Source organism: Drosophila miranda, chromosome XL (assembly GCF_003369915.1).
Source record: "Drosophila miranda strain MSH22 chromosome XL, D.miranda_PacBio2.1, whole genome shotgun sequence".
Lineage (NCBI taxonomy): Eukaryota > Metazoa > Arthropoda > Insecta > Diptera > Drosophilidae > Drosophila > Drosophila miranda.
Window position 1 is genome coordinate 18,984,965 of NC_046673.1, and position 17,862 is coordinate 19,002,826.

Consider the following 17,862-nt stretch of genomic DNA (forward strand, 5'->3'; position numbering starts at 1 on the left):
AAAAAGCCGAATCTGACTGTGATTCTTCTGCTCTCGCCGCTGACTGCATTACTTTTTTTTTTCTAACCTTAAAAGTTTCATATATTTTATACTCTCGATGCTATTTTTTAAGCTACGCAGCCTACATTGGTTGTAGTTGAATAGGGGAACCACCGCAACTTTTTGTGGTGCAGCACAATGACGAAGGACGGTTGTCGGCTGGTTCGGTGCTTGTTGCGGTGGTTGCCTCGCAACTGTTTACTTTATCGAGATTTACGATGGCGGCTGTTCCTTTTTGGAGCTGCATTATCGCTTTATTTGCCTCTTTCTTTGTTGCTTCTTCGCTTCATTAGAACTGCTAGTGGAAGACTCGTCCGCATCTGTGATAACTTCCGCACGGCCATCACCTGTAGAACTCGCGTTTTTCACAGCCTTCTTGGTCATCGCAAAATTTGGGGGTGTTGACGCAGACGTGGGTCACGGTTCTCACTCCTTCGTTTAGCCTCCTGGGGAGGAAAATTGACCTTTTTGTATTGGTTAATCGCACATAGATTTTACCGCGCTTCTCGGTGCGGCAGTACTGCAAATTCTCCCGTTATCGCAAGTTTCAACCGCCTCCCCCAATTCACAAATTTTGTTCGCAGTTTGTCTTAAAAAAAGCCGGATCTGACTGTGATTCTTCTGCTCTCGCCGCTGACTGCATTCATTTTTTTTTTCTAACCTTAAAAGTTTCATATATTTTATACTCTCGAAATGCTATTTTATAACGCTATTCTGTAGAACTCGCGTTTTTCACCGCCTTCTTGGTCATCGCAAAAATTTGGGGGTGTTGACGCAGACGTGGGTCACGGTTCTCACTCCTTCGTTTAGCCTCCTGGGGAGGAGAAATGACCTTTTTGTGTTGGTGAATCGCACATAGATTTTACCGCGCTTCTCGGTGCGGCAGTACTGCAAATTCTCCCGTTATCGCAAGTTTCAACCGCCTCCCCCAATTCACAAATTTTGTTCGCAGTTTGTCTTAAAAAAAGCCGGATCTGACTGTGATTCTTCTGCTCTCGCCGCTGACTGCATTCATTTTTTTTTTCTAACCTTAAAAGTTTCATATATTTTATACTCTCGAAATGCTATTTTATAACGCTATTCTGTAGAACTCGCGTTTTTCACCGCCTTCTTGGTCATCGCAAAATTTCGGGGTGTTGACGCAGACGTGGGTCACGGTTCTCACTCCTTCGTTTAGCCTCCTGGGGAGGAGAAATGACCTTTTTGTGTTGGTGAATCGCACATAGATTTTACCGCGCTTCTCGGTGCGGCAGTACTGCAAATTCTCCCGTTATCGCAAGTTTCAACCGCCTCCCCCAATTCACAAATTTTGTTCGCAGTTTGTCTTAAAAAAAGCCGGATCTGACTGTGATTCTTCTGCTCTCGCCGCTGACTGCATTCATTTTTTTTTTTCTAACCTTAAAAGTTTCATATATTTTATACTCTCGAAATGCTATTTTATAACGCTATTCTGTAGAACTCGCGTTTTTCACCGCCTTCTTGGTCATCGCAAAATTTGGGGGTGTTGACGCAGACGTGGGTCACGGTTCTCACTCCTTCGTTTAGCCTCCTGGGGAGGAGAAATGACCTTTTTGTGTTGGTGAATCGCACATAGATTTTACCGCGCTTCTCGGTGCGGCAGTACAGCAAATTCTCCCGTTATCGCAAGTTTCAACCGCCTCCCCCAATTCACAAATTTTTTTCGCAGTTTGTCTTAAAAAAAGCCGGATCTGACTGTGATTCTTCTGCTCTCGCCGCTGACTGCATTCATTTTTTTTTTCTAACCTTAAAAGTTTCATATATTTTATACTCTCGAAATGCTATTTTATAACGCTATTCTGTAGAACTCGCGTTTTTCACCGTCTTCTTGGTCATCGCAAAATTTGGGGGTGTTGACGCAGACGTGGGTCACGGTTCTCACTCCTTCGTTTAGCCTCCTGGGGAGGAGAAATGACCTTTTTGTGTTGGTGAATCGCACATAGATTTTACCGCGCTTCTCGGTGCGGCAGTACTGCAAATTCTCCCGTTATCGCAAGTTTCAACCGCCTCCCCCAATTCACAAATTTTGTTCGCAGTTTGTCTTAAAAAAAGCCGGATCTGACTGTGATTCTTCTGCTCTCGCCGCTGACTGCATTCATTTTTTTTTTCTAACCTTAAAAGTTTCATATATTTTATACTCTCGAAATGCTATTTTATAACGCTATTCTGTAGAACTCGCGTTTTTCACCGTCTTCTTGGTCATCGCAAAATTTGGGGGTGTTGACGCAGACGTGGGTCACGGTTCTCACTCCTTCGTTTAGCCTCCTGGGGAGGAGAAATGACCTTTTTGTGTTGGTGAATCGCACATAGATTTTACCGCTCTTCTCGGTGCGGCAGTACTGCAAATTCTCCCGTTATCGCAAGTTTCAACCGCCTCCCCCAATTCACAAATTTTGTTCGCAGTTTGTCTTAAAAAAAGCCGGATCTGACTGTGATTCTTCTGCTCTCGCCGCTGACTGCATTCATTTTTTTTTTTCTAACCTTAAAAGTTTCATATATTTTATACTCTCGAAATGCTATTTTATAACGCTATTCTGTAGAACACGCGTTTTTCACCGCCTTCTTGGTCATCGCAAAATTTGGGGGTGTTGACGCAGACGTGGGTCACGGTTCTCACTCCTTCGTTTAGCCTCCTGGGGAGGAGAAATGACCTTTTTGTGTTGGTGAATCGCACATAGATTTTACCGCGCTTCTCGGTGCGGCAGTACTGCAAATTCTCCCGTTATCGCAAGTTTCAACCGCCTCCCCCAATTCACAAATTTTGTTCGCAGTTTGTCTTAAAAAAAAGCCGGATCTGACTGTGATTCTTCTGCTCTCGCCGCTGACTGCATTCATTTTTTTTTTCTAACCTTAAAAGTTTCATATATTTTATACTCTCGAAATGCTATTTTATAACGCTATTCTGTAGAACTCGCGTTTTTCACCGTCTTCTTGGTCATCGCAAAATTTGGGGGTGTTGACGCAGACGTGGGTCACGGTTCTCACTCCTTCGTTTAGCCTCCTGGGGAGGAGAAATGACCTTTTTGTGTTGGTGAATCGCACATAGATTTTACCGCGCTTCTCGGTGCGGCAGTACTGCAAATTCTCCCGTTATCGCAAGTTTCAACCGCCTCCCCCAATTCACAAATTTTGTTCGCAGTTTGTCTTAAAAAAAGCCGGACCTGACTGTGATTCTTCTGCTCTCGCCGCTGACTGCATTCATTTTTTTTTTCTAACCTTAAAAGTTTCATATATTTTATACTCTCGAAATGCTATTTTATAACGCTATTCTGTAGAACACGCGTTTTTCACCGCCTTCTTGGTCATCGCAAAATTTGGGGGTGTTGACGCAGACGTGGGTCACGGTTCTCACTCCTTCGTTTAGCCTCCTGGGGAGGAGAAATGACCTTTTTGTGTTGGTGAATCGCACATAGATTTTACCGCGCTTCTCGGTGCGGCAGTACTGCAAATTCTCCCGTTATCGCAAGTTTCAACCGCCTCCCCCAATTCACAAATTTTTTTCGCAGTTTGTCTTAAAAAAAGCCGGATCTGACTGTGATTCTTCTGCTCTCGCCGCTGACTGCATTCATTTTTTTTTTCTAACCTTAAAAGTTTCATATATTTTATACTCTCGAAATGCTATTTTATAACGCTATTCTGTAGAACTCGCGTTTTTCACCGTCTTCTTGGTCATCGCAAAATTTGGGGGTGTTGACGCAGACGTGGGTCACGGTTCTCACTCCTTCGTTTAGCCTCCTGGGGAGGAGAAATGACCTTTTTGTGTTGGTGAATCGCACATAGATTTTACCGCGCTTCTCGGTGCGGCAGTACTGCAAATTCTCCCGTTATCGCAAGTTTCAACCGCCTCCCCCAATTCACAAATTTTGTTCGCAGTTTGTCTTAAAAAAAGCCGGATCTGACTGTGATTCTTCTGCTCTCGCCGCTGACTGCATTCATTTTTTTTTTCTAACCTTAAAAGTTTCATATATTTTATACTCTCGAAATGCTATTTTATAACGCTATTCTGTAGAACTCGCGTTTTTCACCGCCTTCTTGGTCATCGCAAAATTTGGGGGTGTTGACGCAGACGTGGGTCACGGTTCTCACTCCTTCGTTTAGCCTCCTGGGGAGGAGAAATGACCTTTTTGTGTTGGTGAATCGCACATAGATTTTACCGCGCTTCTCGGTGCGGCAGTACTGCAAATTCTCCCGTTATCGCAAGTTTCAACCGCCTCCCCCAATTCACAAATTTTTGTCGCAGTTTGTCTTAAAAAAAGCCGGATCTGACTGTGATTCTTCTGCTCTCGCCGCTGACTGCATTACTTTTTTTTTTCTAACCTTAAAAGTTTCATATATTTTATACTCTCGATGCTATTTTTTAAGCTACGCAGCCTACATTGGTTGTAGTTGAATAGGGGAACCACCGCAACTTTTTGTGGTGCAGCACAATGACGAAGGACGGTTGTCGGCTGGTTCGGTGCTTGTTGCGGTGGTTGCCTCGCAACTGTTTACTTTATCGAGATTTACGATGGCGGCTGTTCCTTTTTGGAACTGCATTATCGCTTTATTTGCCTCTTTCTTTGTTGCTTCTTCGCTTCATTAGAACTGCTAGTGGAAGACTCGTCCGCATCTGTGATAACTTCCGCACGGCCATCACCTGTAGAACTCGCGTTTTTCACCGCCTTCTTGGTCATCGCAAAATTTGGGGGTGTTGACGCAGACGTGGGTCACGGTTCTCACTCCTTCGTTTAGCCTCCTGGGGAGGAGAAATTACCTTTTTGTGTTGGTGAATCGCACATAGATTTTACCGCGCTTCTCGGTGCGGCAGTACTGCAAATTCTCCCGTTATCGCAAGTTTCAACCGCCTCCCCCAATTCACAAATTTTGTTCGCAGTTTGTCTTAAAAAAAGCCGGATCTGACTGTGATTCTTCTGCTCTCGCCGCTGACTGCATTCATTTTTTTTTCTAACCTTAAAAGTTTCATATATTTTATACTCTCGAAATGCTATTTTATAACGCTATTCTGTAGAACTCGCATTTTTCACCGCCTTCTTGGTCATCGCAAAATTTGGGGGTGTTGACGCAGACGTGGGTCACGGTTCTCACTCCTTCGTTTAGCCTCCTGGGGAGGAGAAATGACCTTTTTGTGTTGGTGAATCGCACATAGATTTTACCGCGCTTCTCGGTGCGGCAGTACTGCAAATTCTCCCGTTATCGCAAGTTTCAACCGCCTCCCCCAATTCACAAATTTTGTTCGCAGTTTGTCTTAAAAAAAGCCGGATCTGACTGTGATTCTTCTGCTCTCGCCGCTGACTGCATTCATTTTTTTTTCTAACCTTAAAAGTTTCATATATTTTATACTCTCGAAATGCTATTTTATAACGCTATTCTGTAGAACTCGCATTTTTCACCGCCTTCTTGGTCATCGCAAAATTTGGGGGTGTTGACGCAGACGTGGGTCACGGTTCTCACTCCTTCGTTTAGCCTCCTGGGGAGGAGAAATGACCTTTTTGTGTTGGTGAATCGCACATAGATTTTACCGCGCTTCTCGGTGCGGCAGTACTGCAAATTCTCCCGTTATCGCAAGTTTCAACCGCCTCCCCCAATTCACAAATTTTTTTCGCAGTTTGTCTTAAAAAAAGCCGGATCTGACTGTGATTCTTCTGCTCTCGCCGCTGACTGCATTCATTTTTTTTTTCTAACCTTAAAAGTTTCATATATTTTATACTCTCGAAATGCTATTTTATAACGCTATTCTGTAGAACTCGCGTTTTTCACCGCCTTCTTGGTCATCGCAAAATTTGGGGGTGTTGACGCAGACGTGGGTCACGGTTCTCACTCCTTCGTTTAGCCTCCTGGGGAGGAGAAATGACCTTTTTGTGTTGGTGAATCGCACATAGATTTTACCGCGCTTCTCGGTGCGGCAGTACTGCAAATTCTCCCGTTATCGCAAGTTTCAACCGCCTCCCCCAATTCACAAATTTTTTTCGCAGTTTGTCTTAAAAAAAGCCGGATCTGACTGTGATTCTTCTGCTCTCGCCGCTGACTGCATTCATTTTTTTTTTCTAACCTTAAAAGTTTCATATATTTTATACTCTCGAAATGCTATTTTATAACGCTATTCTGTAGAACTCGCGTTTTTCACCGCCTTCTTGGTCATCGCAAAATTTGGGGGTGTTGACGCAGACGTGGGTCACGGTTCTCACTCCTTCGTTTAGCCTCCTGGGGAGGAGAAATGACCTTTTTGTGTTGGTGAATCGCACATAGATTTTACCGCGCTTCTCGGTGCGGCAGTACTGCAAATTCTCCCGTTATCGCAAGTTTCAACCGCCTCCCCCAATTCACAAATTTTTTTCGCAGTTTGTCTTAAAAAAAGCCGGATCTGACTGTGATTCTTCTGCTCTCGCCGCTGACTGCATTCTTTTTTTTTTCTAACCTTAAAAGTTTCATATATTTTATACTCTCGAAATGCTATTTTATAACGCTATTCTGTAGAACTCGCGTTTTTCACCGCCTTCTTGGTCATCGCAAAATTTGGGGGTGTTGACGCAGACGTGGGTCACGGTTCTCACTCCTTCGTTTAGCCTCCTGGGGAGGAGAAATTACCTTTTTGTGTTGGTGAATCGCACATAGATTTTACCGCGCTTCTCGGTGCGGCAGTACTGCAAATTCTCCCGTTATCGCAAGTTTCAACCGCCTCCCCCAATTCACAAATTTTTGTCGCAGTTTGTCTTAAAAAAAGCCGGATCTGACTGTGATTCTTCTGCTCTCGCCGCTGACTGCATTCATTTTTTTTTTCTAACCTTAAAAGTTTCATATATTTTATACTCTCGAAATGCTATTTTATAACGCTATTCTGTAGAACTCGCGTTTTTCACCGCCTTCTTGGTCATCGCAAAATTTGGGGGTGTTGACGCAGACGTGGGTCACGGTTCTCACTCCTTCGTTTAGCCTCCTGGGGAGGAGAAATGACCTGTTTGTGTTGGTGAATCGCACATAGATTTTACCGCGCTTCTCGGTGCGGCAGTACTGCAAATTCTCCCGTTATCGCAAGTTTCAACCGCCTCCCCCAATTCACAAATTTTTGTCGCAGTTTGCCTTAAAAAAAGCCGGATCTGACTGTGATTCTTCTGCTCTCGCCGCTGACTGCATTCATTTTTTTTTTCTAACCTTAAAAGTTTCATATATTTTATACTCTCGAAATGCTATTTTATAACGCTATTCTGTAGAACTCGCGTTTTTCACCGCCTTCTTGGTCATCGCAAAATTTGGGGGTGTTGACGCAGACGTGGGTCACGGTTCTCACTCCTTCGTTTAGCCTCCTGGGAGGAGAAATTACCTTTTTGTGTTGGTGAATCGCACATAGATTTTACCGCGCTTCTCGGTGCGGCAGTACTGCAAATTCTCCCGTTATCGCAAGTTTCAACCGCCTCCCCCAATTCACAAATTTTTGTCGCAGTTTGCCTTAAAAAAGCCGGATCTGACTGTGATTCTTCTGCTCTCGCCGCTGACTGCATTCATTTTTTTTTTCTAACCTTAAAAGTTTCATATATTTTATACTCTCGAAATGCTATTTTATAACGCTATTCTGTAGAACTCGCGTTTTTCACCGCCTTCTTGGTCATCGCAAAATTTGGGGGTGTTGACGCAGACGTGGGTCACGGTTCTCACTCCTTCGTTTAGCCTCCTGGGGAGGAGAAATGACCTTTTTGTGTTGGTGAATCGCACATAGATTTTACCGCGCTTCTCGGTGCGGCAGTACTGCAAATTCTCCCGTTATCGCAAGTTTCAACCGCCTCCCCCAATTCACAAATTTTTGTCGCAGTTTGTCTTAAAAAAAGCCGGATCTGACTGTGATTCTTCTGCTCTCGCCGCTGACTGCATTCATTTTTTTTTTTCTAACCTTAAAAGTTTCATATATTTTATACTCTCGAAATGCTATTTTATAACGCTATTCTGTAGAACTCGCGTTTTTCACCGCCTTCTTGGGCATCGCAAAATTTGGGGGCGTTGACGCAGACGTGGGTCACGGTTCTCACTCCTTCGTTTAGCCTCCTGGGGAGGAGAAATGACCTTTTTGTGTTGGTGAATCGCACATAGATTTTACCGCGCTTCTCGGTGCGGCAGTACTGCAAATTCTGCCGTTATCGCAAGTTTCAACCGCCTCCCCCAATTCACAAATTTTTGTCGCAGTTTGTCTTAAAAAAAGCCGGATCTGACTGTGATTCTTCTGCTCTCGCCGCTGACTGCATTACTTTTTTTTTATAACCTTAAAAGTTTCATATATTTTATACTCTCGATGCTATTTTTTAAGCTACGCAGCCTACATTGGTTGTAGTTGAATAGGGGAACCACCGCAACTTTTTGTGGTGCAGCACAATGACGAAGGACGGTTGTCGGCTGGTTCGGTGCTTGTTGCGGTGGTTGCCTCGCAACTGTTTACTTTATCGAGATTTACGATGGCGGCTGTTCCTTTTTGGAGCTGCATTATCGCTTTATTTGCCTCTTTCTTTGTTGCTTCTTCGCTTCATTAGAACTGCTAGTGGAAGACTCGTCCGCATCTGTGATAACTTCCGCACGGCCATCACCTGTAGAACTCGCGTTTTTCACCGCCTTCTTGGTCATCGCAAAATTTGGGGGTGTTGACGCAGACGTGGGTCACGGTTCTCACTCCTTCGTTTAGCCTCCTGGGGAGGAGAAATGACCTTTTTGTGTTGGTGAATCGCACATAGATTTTACCGCGCTTCTCGGTGCGGCAGTACTGCAAATTCTGCCGTTATCGCAAGTTTCAACCGCCTCCCCCAATTCACAAATTTTTGTCGCAGTTTGTCTTAAAAAAAGCCGGATCTGACTGTGATTCTTCTGCTCTCGCCGCTGACTGCATTACTTTTTTTTTATAACCTTAAAAGTTTCATATATTTTATACTCTCGATGCTATTTTTTAAGCTACGCAGCCTACATTGGTTGTAGTTGAATAGGGGAACCGCCGCAACTTTTTGTGGTGCAGCACAATGACGAAGGACGGTTGTCGGCTGGTTCGGTGCTTGTTGCGGTGGTTGCCTCGCAACTGTTTACTTTATCGAGATTTACGATGGCGGCTGTTCCTTTTTGGAGCTGCATTATCGCTTTATTTGCCTCTTTCTTTGTTGCTTCTTCGCTTCATTAGAACTGCTAGTGGAAGACTCGTCCGCATCTGTGATAACTTCCGCACGGCCATCACCTGTAGAACTCGCGTTTTTCACCGCCTTCTTGGTCATCGCAAAATTTGGGGGTGTTGACGCAGACGTGGGTCACGGTTCTCACTCCTTCGTTTAGCCTCCTGGGGAGGAGAAATGACCTTTTTGTGTTGGTGAATCGCACATAGATTTTACCGCGCTTCTCGGTGATGCAGTACTGCAAATTCTCCCGTTATCGCAAGTTTCAACCGCCTCCCCCAATTCACAAATTTTTGTCGCAGTTTGCCTTAAAAAAAGCCGGATCTGACTGTGATTCTTCTGCTCTCGCCGCTGACTGCATTCATTTTTTGCTTTCTAACCTTAAAAGTTTCATATATTTTATACTCTCGAAATGCTATTTTATAACGCTATTCTGTAGAACTCGCGTTTTTCACCGCCTTCTTGGTCATCGCAAAATTTGGGGGTGTTGACGCAGACGTGGGTCACGGTTCTCACTCCTTCGTTTAGCCTCCTGGGGAGGAGAAATGACCTTTTTGTGTTGGTGAATCGCACATAGATTTTACCGCGCTTCTCGGTGCGGCAGTACTGCAAATTCTCCCGTTATCGCAAGTTTCAACCGCCTCCCCCAATTCACAAATTTTTGTCGCAGTTTGTCTTAAAAAAAGCCGGATCTGACTGTGATTCTTCTGCTCTCGCCGCTGACTGCATTACTTTTTTTTTCTAACCTTAAAAGTCTCATATATTTTATACTCTCGATGCTATTTTTTAAGCTACGCAGCCTACATTGGTTGTAGTTGAATAGGGGAACCACCGCAACTTTTTGTGGTGCAGCACAATGACGAAGGACGGTTGTCGGCTGGTTCGGTGCTTGTTGCGGTGGTTGCCTCGCAACTGTTTACTTTATCGAGACTTACGATGGCGGCTGTTCCTTTTTGGAGCTGCATTATCGCTTTATTTGCCTCTTTCTTTGTTGCTTCTTCGCTTCACTAGAACTGCTAGTGGAAGACTCGTCCGCATCTGTGATAACTTCCGCACGGCCATCACCTGTAGAACTCGCGTTTTTCACCGCCTTCTTGGTCATCGCAAAATTTGGGGGTGTTGACGCAGACGTGGGTCACGGTTCTCACTCCTTCGTTTAGCCTCCTGGGGAGGAAAATTGACGTTTTTGTATTGGTGAATCGCACATAGATTTTACCGCGCTTCTCGGTGCGGCAGTACTGCAAATTCTCCCGTTATCGCAAGTTTCAACCGCCTCCCCCAATTCACAAATTTTTGTCGCAGTTTGTCTTAAAAAAAGCCGGATCTGACTGTGATTCTTCTGCTCTCGCCGCTGACTGCATTCATTTTTTTTTTCTAACCTTAAAAGTTTCATATATTTTATACTCTCGAAATGATATTTTATAACGCTATTCTGTAGAACTCGCGTTTTTCACCGCCTTCTTGGTCATCGCAAAATTTGGGGGTGTTGACGCAGACGTGGGTCACGGTTCTCATTCCTTCGTTTAGCCTCCTGGGGAGGAGAAATGACCTTTTTGTGTTGGTGAATCGCACATAGATTTTACCGCGCTTCTCGGTGCGGCAGTACTGCAAATTCTCCCGTTATCGCAAGTTTCAACCGCCTCCCCCAATTCACAAATTTTTGTCGCAGTTTGCCTTAAAAAAAGCCGGATCTGACTGTGATTCTTCTGCTCTCGCCGCTGACTGCATTACTTTTTTTTTATAACCTTAAAAGTTTCATATATTTTATACTCTCGATGCTATTATTTAAGCTACGCAGCCTACATTGGTTGTAGTTGAATAGGGGAACCACCGCAACTTTTTGTGGTGCAGCACAATGACGAAGGACGGTTGTCGGCTGGTTCGGTGCTTGTTGCGGTGGTTGCCTCGCAACTGTTTACTTTATCGAGATTTACGATGGCGGCTGTTCCTTTTTGGAGCTGCATTATCGCTTTATTTGCCTCTTTCTTTGTTGCTTCTTCGCTTCATTAGAACTGCTAGTGGAAGACTCGTCCGCATCTGTGATAACTTCCGCACGGCCATCACCTGTAGAACTCGCGTTTTTCACCGCCTTCTTGGTCATCGCAAAATTTGGGGGTGTTGACGCAGACGTGGGTCACGGTTCTCACTCCTTCGTTTAGCCTCCTGGGGAGGAAAATTTACCTTTTTGTATTGAATCGCACATAGATTTTACCGCGCTTCTCGGTGCGGCAGTACTGCAAATTCTCCCGTTATCGCAAGTTTCAACCGCCTCCCCCAATTCACAAATTTTTGTCGCAGTTTGACTTAAAAAAAGCCGGATCTGACTGTGATTCTTCTGCTCTCGCCGCTGACTGCATTCATTTTTTTTTTCTAACCTTAAAAGTTTCATATATTTTATACTCTCGAAATGCTATTTTATAACGCTATTCTGTAGAACTCGCGTTTTTCACCGCCTTCTTGGTCATCGCAAAATTTGGGGGTGTTGACGCAGACGTGGGTCACGGTTCTCACTCCTTCGTTTAGCCTCCTGGGGAGGAGAAATGACCTTTTTGTGTTGGTGAATCGCACATAGATTTTACCGCGCTTCTCGGTGCGGCAGTACTGCAAATTCTCCCGTTATCGCAAGTTTCAACCGCCTCCCCCAATTCACAAATTTTTGTCGCAGTTTGCCTTAAAAAAAGCCGGATCTGACTGTGATTCTTCTGCTCTCACCGCTGACTGCATTCATTTTTTTTTTCTAACCTTAAAAGTTTCATATATTTTATACTCTCGATGCTATTTTTTAAGCTACGCAGCCTACATTGGTTGTAGTTGAATAGGGGAACCACCGCAACTTTTTGTGGTGCAGCACAATGACGAAGGACGGTTGTCGGCTGGTTCGGTGCTTGTTGCGGTGGTTGCCTCGCAACTGTTTACTTTATCGAGATTTGTAATGTGTCCATTGTCAGAGGAGCAGATGTGGTTTGACTTTCAGGCGGTGCACGGACACGACCCGCTACCCGGTGGCGGCTTTCATTCAGTTTCCATTTGCTTTCACAGACTGTGCCCCGGGGGCCGTGTCATTCTTTTTAATATGATTATTATTATTGCTATTTTTTATGATATAGCTCCTGCTCGTGCCACTGCTGCTGCTGCTGCTGTTAATAAAGCCATAACAATCGACATCATAATCATCGATGTCATTGTGTGTAAATAATTGTAATTAACCTCGAAAATGTATTTTCATTTATTTTCTGACGGTCCGCCGCTCACGTATTGAAAATTCAAATTGATAATTAAACGGAAAAAAGTTCAACAAAAGCTTTCGGCGCGTGCCACAAAAATATATATTGTTATTTTTTTTTTTTTTTTGGCAAAATGATTTACTTGCAAGGCCTGAAATGAAGGAGAAGTGCTTCGGGCTATTGCCATCATAATGCGAATGGAAAATGGAATTTGGATGGAGTCGAGTCGATTCGAGGCCGAGACTGAGACCGAGACCGAGTTCTGCTGTGTGTTCGTGTGTGTGCGCAACAGTTTCCATTAAGTGGGAAAATTGTAGGTAGTACCGTGAAAAAACGCCGCAATTTCAATATTTGCACCTAATTTAAAAAATATATACTCTATTGTTTTGCAGCGGGAGTGGAAGCTCGAATAAAAAATAAAGTTTTCCCTTTTATTTTGTCTATAATATGCAAATACTTGATCTAAATATAAGTCATATTTAAAATAAATGTAAAATAAATATATTATTTATATTTAGATTAAATATGGACCGAATCCAAAACACTTTAAAACATTTATGTTTAAATTATTTAATTTCTCTAAAAACCGCTTTATTTGCCTCTTTCTTTGTTGCTTCTTCGCTTCATTAGAACTGCTAGTGGAAGACTCGTCCGCATCTGTGATAACTTCCGCACGGCCATCACCTGTAGAACTCGCGTTTTTCACCGCCTTCTTGGTCATCGCAAAATTTGGGGGTGTTGACGCAGACGTGGGTCACGGTTCTCACTCCTTCGTTTAGCCTCCTGGGGAGGAAAATTGACCTTTTTGTATTGAATCGCACATAGATTTTACCGCGCTTCTCGGTGCGGCAGTACTGCAAATTCTCCCGTTATCGCAAGTTTCAACCGCCTCCCCCAATTCACAAATTTTGTTCGCAGTTTGTCTTAAAAAAAGCCGGATCTGACTGTGATTCTTCTGCTCTCGCCGCTGACTGCATTCATTTTTTTTTTCTAACCTTAAAAGTTTCATATATTTTATACTCTCGAAATGCTATTTTATAACGCTATTCTGTAGAACTCGCGTTTTTCACCGCCTGGGGAGGAGAAATGACCTTTTTGTGTTGGTGAATCGCACATAGATTTTACCGCGCTTCTCGGTGCGGCAGTACTGCAAATTCTCCCGTTATCGCAAGTTTCAACCGCCTTTACGATGGCGGCTGTTCCTTTTTGGAGCTGCATTATCGCTTTATTTGCCTCTTTCTTTGTTGCTTCTTCGCTTCATTAGAACTGCTAGTGGAAGACTCGTCCAAATCTTTGTTAACTTCCGAACTGCCATCACCAACGCTATTATATAGAACTCGCGTTTTTCACCGCCTTCTTGGTCATCGCAAAATTTGTGTTGACGCAGACGTGGGTCACGGTTCTCACTCCTTCGTTTAGCCTCCTGGGGAGGAAAATTGACCTTTTTGTATTGGTGAATCGCACATAGATTTTACCGCGCTTCTCGGTGCGGCAGTACTGCAAATTCTCCCGTTATCGCAAGTTTCAACCGCCTTTACGATGGCGGCTCTTCCTTTTTGGAGCTGCATTATCGCTTTATTTGCCTCTTTCTTTGTTGCTTCTTCGCTTCATTAGAACTGCTAGTGGAAGACTCGTCCGCATCTGTGATAACTTCCGCACGGCCATCACCTGTAGAACTCGCGTTTTTCACCGCCTTCTTGGTCATCGCAAAATTTGGGGGTGTTGACGCAGACGTGGGTCACGGTTCTCACTCCTTCGTTTAGCCTCCTGGGGAGGAAAATTGACCTTTTTGTATTGAATCGCACATAGATTTTACCGCGCTTCTCGGTGCGGCAGTACTGCAAATTCTCCCGTTATCGCAAGTTTCAACCGCCTCCCCCAATTCACAAATTTTGTTCGCAGTTTGTCTTAAAAAAAGCCGGATCTGACTGTGATTCTTCTGCTCTCGCCGCTGACTGCATTCATTTTTTTTTTCTAACCTTAAAAGTTTCATATATTTTATACTCTCGAAATGCTATTTTATAACGCTATTCTGTAGAACTCGCGTTTTTCACCGCCTGGGGAGGAGAAATGACCTTTTTGTGTTGGTGAATCGCACATAGATTTTACCGCGCTTCTCGGTGCGGCAGTACTGCAAATTCTCCCGTTATCGCAAGTTTCAACCGCCTTTACGATGGCGGCTGTTCCTTTTTGGAGCTGCATTATCGCTTTATTTGCCTCTTTCTTTGTTGCTTCTTCGCTTCATTAGAACTGCTAGTGGAAGACTCGTCCAAATCTTTGTTAACTTCCGAACTGCCATCACCAACGCTATTATATAGAACTCGCGTTTTTCACCGCCTTCTTGGTCATCGCAAAATTTGTGTTGACGCAGACGTGGGTCACGGTTCTCACTCCTTCGTTTAGCCTCCTGGGGAGGAAAATTGACCTTTTTGTGTTGGTGAATCGCACATAGATCTTACCGCGCTTCTCGGTGCGGCAGTACTGCAAATTCTCCCGTTTTCGCAAGACAAAAAATAGTTCCGTTTCTTGAAAACGGAAAAATGTTCCTCGCCGAAATGAAAAGTAAACGGCTCTTATAAAACAAACAGAATCTTAGTTGCAAAAGGAATTGTGCATTGACATATAATTGACACCATTACCAGGCATATTTATCTCTTGCATATTTTATAAAAAATTCTTTTAGCCCTACTTAAAATTTTCTTTAAATTATTTGGTCAATGTAACAGCGCTTTCGTGCTAACAGTCAGTGCTGCCAACTTAGAATTTCTAGTTTATCTGGTAGGCAAATATTGTTGTCTTTGTCTGGCAACGCAAAAGTAAGTGGGAAGCGCTTAGATTACTTTTTTTGCAGAAGCCTTAACAATATATTTTGCATAATTTGCACCGAGCTAAAACTGCATTAATGTTGGCAAAAGCCTGCTACGGTGTTAGCAGCATCCGCTGAAACGAAATCCAATTGCATTTGCCACACGTCTCTGGCAGTGGCTAATTGATTGTGTGGCATGGAAATAGGATTTAAGCGCCACTGATTGTGATATTCCTGTGTGCTGAATTGAAAAGAGCTGTGTGTTGTCGCCTTTGATATTTATTCAGACTTAAAATTAAATATGGAATCGCATTAAAAGTGATTTTGTTTGAAAAATATGTACGTCCAGTGTCTGCATATGTACATGTATATGAATGTGTGCGCAGAAAGTGGAATAGATGTGGTTTTGGGGGCCCTTTGTAATGTGTCCATTGTCAGAGGAGCAGATGTGGTTTGACTTTCAGGCGGTGCACGGTGCACGGACACGACCCGCTACCCGGTGGCGGCTTTCATTCAGTTTCCATTTGCTTTCACAGACTGTGCCCCGGGGGCCGTGTCATTCTTTTTAATATGATTATTATTATTGCTATTTTTTATGATATTGCTCCTGCTCGTGCCACTGCTGCTGCTGCTGCTGTTAATAAAGCCATAACAATCGACATCATAATCATCGATGTCATTGTGTGTAAATAATTGTAATTAACCTCGAAAATGTATTTTCATTTATTTTCTGACGGTCCGCCGCTCACGTATTGAAAATTCAAATTGATAATTAAACGGAAAAAAGTTCAACAAAAGCTTTCGGCGCGTGCCACAAAAATATATATTGCTATTTTTTTTTTTTTTTTTTTTGGCAAAATGATTTACTTGCAAGGCCTGAAATGAAGGAGAAGTGCTTCGGGCTATTGCCATCATAATGCGAATGGAAAATGGAATTTGGATGGAGTCGAGTCGATTCGAGGCCGAGACTGAGACCGAGACCGAGTTCTGCTGTGTGTTCGTGTGTGTGCGCAACAGTTTCCATTAAGTGGGAAAATTGTAGGTAGTACCGTGAAAAAACGCCGCAATTTCAATATTTGCACCTAATTTAAAAAATATATACTCTATTGTTTTGCAGCGGGAGTGGAAGCTCGAATAAAAAATAAAGTTTTCCCTTTTATTTTGTCTATAATATGCAAATACTTGATCTAAATATAAGTCATATTTAAAATAAATGTAAAATAAATATATTATTTATATTTAGATTAAATATGGACCGAATCCAAAACACTTTAAAACATTTATGTTTAAATTATTTAATTTCTCTAAAAACCGAATATATAATTCAATTCGGTAGTGTTTCCTATTACGATACCATATTTCTCCGAGTGTATGCGAGTATTTTGGAAATGCATATTCTAAATATATTGCTAAAGTCTTTCCATACTCTTCTCTCTGTGTAGAATTTTTGATCTTTTCTTTAGCCGAAGAGCTAGCTCCATAGCTGATCTTTCCTTTTTCTATGCTACACGCTTGCTAAACTCTCATTCTCTGGATTAAACTCTTACTCATTCTTCGTTCTATATCCATATCGTTCCATCGCTATCGTTTCTTGAATTTTTCCACACTTATTTTGAATGGCCGCACAACTCGGCGGATACACTCTGGGATGCACGGATGTATGGATAATGTGATTTGCTGAAGTGCATTCCACAAAAATTAATTGCCACTGCTGGAAGCTTGAAGCGGGTCGCTGGAATCAGCTTTGATAGCAGCCATCTCCATTACCCCAGCGCTGGCAAAACCAACTTCCCAAAGACAACCAACCCCTTTGGCAGATTCCCTGACCCATGGTGCCGTCGTTTTAGAGCCATTTTCACACACTGGCAGAGGGATACTATGGCTTTGGCATAGACTTTTGCCAGATAGGGTATAGGAATCACTATCGTGATCACTCCTCCGCCGAATGGGAACAACCAGTCATAGAACGGATATATCCGTGGCTATAAAGTTTCTGCAAGTCTCTGCATATCATTGGGACTGATTGGCATCTGGGCGAAGGGTATCTAGAGCTTCGAATCTCCTTTGCTGTCATTCCATTCTTGTCGGCGGAGGGCTTCAGCTTTCGCTGAAGGTTTTGTGTGTTGCAATTTCTTTGCGTATTAAATTTGCATTTAATTAAAATGCAACAAACTCTTAATGAGTCCGTCCTGACACTCACCTCACCTTCGCCCTCACCCTCACAATTGCCCTCGTCCCGCTCTCTCTCTCTTTCTCTCTCGTTCTGGGCACTCTTTGGCTTAGGAACTTTTTACATTAGTTACTGTTACACGGCAACGCTCAAGGCTTCAGGTTACCGTTATGCTACTCTTGATTCCCATTGAGCCAAAAGAGCGCGAAATATGCAGGCTAGCCACAAAAAATGGCAAAGAGTGGCGGTGGCAGAGCAATGTTGGCCATGGGATTGGCGGTATTCTAAGGGGAAGGGATGATAGGGGGGGGTGGGGTGGCTGGAGAGCAGAAAGAAAATTGTGCAAATGACCAAAAGTTCAAATGCGAATGATTTATACGGAAGCCACAGTAGCAGCAGCAACAGCAGAAAAAAAGGCAGCGTAGCAAAAAAGCATTGCATACTTATGAGGGCAACGAAGCAGATCCCAAC

The 17,862-nt window shown here is 43.4% G+C and overlaps 1 long non-coding RNA gene across 1 annotated transcript; it reads right to left on the reverse strand.

Moving 5' to 3' along the window:
- Nucleotides 1-10,992: 10,992 nt before the first annotated feature.
- On the reverse strand, nt 10,993-14,969 carry LOC117195170. Its single transcript, XR_004474977.1, has 3 exons — nt 14,084-14,969; nt 13,100-13,463; nt 10,993-11,619 (listed from the first exon to the last, which is right to left on the reverse strand). It is a non-coding gene; the product is annotated as an uncharacterized LOC117195170 (long non-coding RNA).
- Nucleotides 14,970-17,862: the final 2,893 nt, after the last annotated feature.